The following is a 2,087-nucleotide window of genomic DNA, read 5'->3' as shown; positions in this document are numbered from 1 at the left end:
CTCCCTGACCTCATCTAGGCGATCGTTCGTAACAACCCTGGAGCACCTTCTTCTCAACTGGATCCGTCTTACCTAAGGAGGGAGGGTGGGAAACAAAAAACAGGTAAATCTGAGCTCCTCCACTGTGCATCCCCTTAAAAACCCTGCACAGCCCAACACTCTTCCTCCTGCCTCCTCCCTCAGCCCGCCTCTCTTTTTCCCGCTGCTGCTGCTAGCCCCTCTATTGTTCTCACCTGGGGGTTGGCAGAGAAGGATTGGGGGAGGCAAAAATACACCGGCCACACCTGGGGGGGGGGAAGGGGGGCCCTGCCTAAACTCATTTCAGACCTAAACAGGCTTTATTCCCCCTTCTTACTCTTTCTGCCTGAACTAGCAGAACCTGTTAGCTTGCAGGGCTTTGTAGGCAAAGATGTGTGTGGGCAAGAGTTAAAAAGGGAGACCTGGAGCTCAGGTTTCACCATAGATTTCCAGGTTGGAGGGGCTGCAGTACAGGAATCAGAAAAGGGGGGATGATAATGCTAGATTTTGTTGTGCCATAAATACTGCACATATTTAGTAAAAGAGCCAAGTTGAAGAGGCAGATTTATTAAAATGAGTTCACCACAGAAAACATCACCCACTTTCTATTCTTTCTAATAGGATTTTTTTTTAGAAGCATTAATATCAAATGGCGAACTTCACCCACTGGTAAATACACTTCTAAAAGTCCCATAGGAATTAACTGAATTTGGGCAAAGTTTTCTGTATAATCTTACATTTTTATAAATCTGCCCCTAAACTTTGGTCACATGATGCCTCCTCTAAAGTTTGGGAATATGATCTTAAAAATGATTTTACCTCCACATTCAGACCAGATATGGTATGCTGGACAACTGTGAATGTGATGGTATGTAAATGTCAGCTTTGGGAAATGGGTTATGTGGTTGTTAAATACTGTAGCTACAGTACTTCCCATGCAAATTAGAAAGTAGTAGTGTCTGGCACGAATGCACAGTGAATTTCCACATGTCGCCGCCGGCGAATACATTTGCAAAACTCCCGCAAAAATTCTTCAAAAAATTGTGGAATTTTGGAATTCCAGTCTCTTATTCAAATCAGGGCATGCAATCAATGCATTTGGACTCTAGCATACAGATTGGTGAAACTGCAAACTAGAGAGCTGCTGAATAAAAAGCTAAATAACTCAAACACCACAAATAAAAATTGAAAACCAATTATAAATAGTGATGGGTGAATTTATTCGACAGGCGCGACTAATTTCTGTTTTCCGCTATCTGCGAAACTGCAGCGAAAATCCGTTGCTCATCAAAATTGTCGCACGTCAAAATTATTCGGACGCCCATTGACTTTAATGCATTTGTACAAAAAAAGTTGTGCGTGTAAAAATTGTTGTGCACATAAAAATTGTCATGCGGCAAAATTATTCGCCCATTGACTTCAATGCATTTGGACAAAAGAGTTGCGCGTATAAAAATTGTTGCTCGTGTCAAAATTGTTGTGCATGAAAATAATCTTGACGCCCATTAACCAGTGCGTTTCTCAGATTTTTTTGCCAGAGTTTCGTGAATTTCTCGGCGAAGCGAAACAGGACAGATTCGCCCATCACTAATTATAAATTGTCTCAGAATATCACTCTCTACATAATACCAAAAACAAAGGTGAACAACCAATTTAAGGGTTCTTCAGATGGTTAATGTTAGTATCACAACATAACTCCTATTTTATGAACACATACCAAAAGTAGCAGTATATATAAACATACAGTATTGTATATAGATGCATTCTATAATATATATTAGGTAATGTGACAGCTGGGTATCACTGGCAGCTGTGGACTCTCAGGATTGCAGGGAATAATTGCTATCCTGTCAGGGCAAAGAGAACAGTGAGCAAACAGCCAGACAAACAGACAAGAACCTGTAGCCTGACAGGGCAACCCTTCCCACCTTTCTCTACAACACGTTTCTGCAAGAAGGAAACAGACATGTTGAACTGTAAAGCAAGTGCAGGAGGGGGGTCTGTCCCTGAGGCTCAGCATTGAGTGCTGGTGCCTCCCCCATGTCAGAGAGCTCCTCTCCGCCCCTCAC

This window comes from Xenopus laevis, chromosome 1S (genome assembly GCF_017654675.1).
Source record: "Xenopus laevis strain J_2021 chromosome 1S, Xenopus_laevis_v10.1, whole genome shotgun sequence".
Lineage (NCBI taxonomy): Eukaryota > Metazoa > Chordata > Amphibia > Anura > Pipidae > Xenopus > Xenopus laevis.
The sequence above is the reverse complement of the archived record's forward strand: the minus strand, read 5'-3'. Positions refer to the sequence as shown.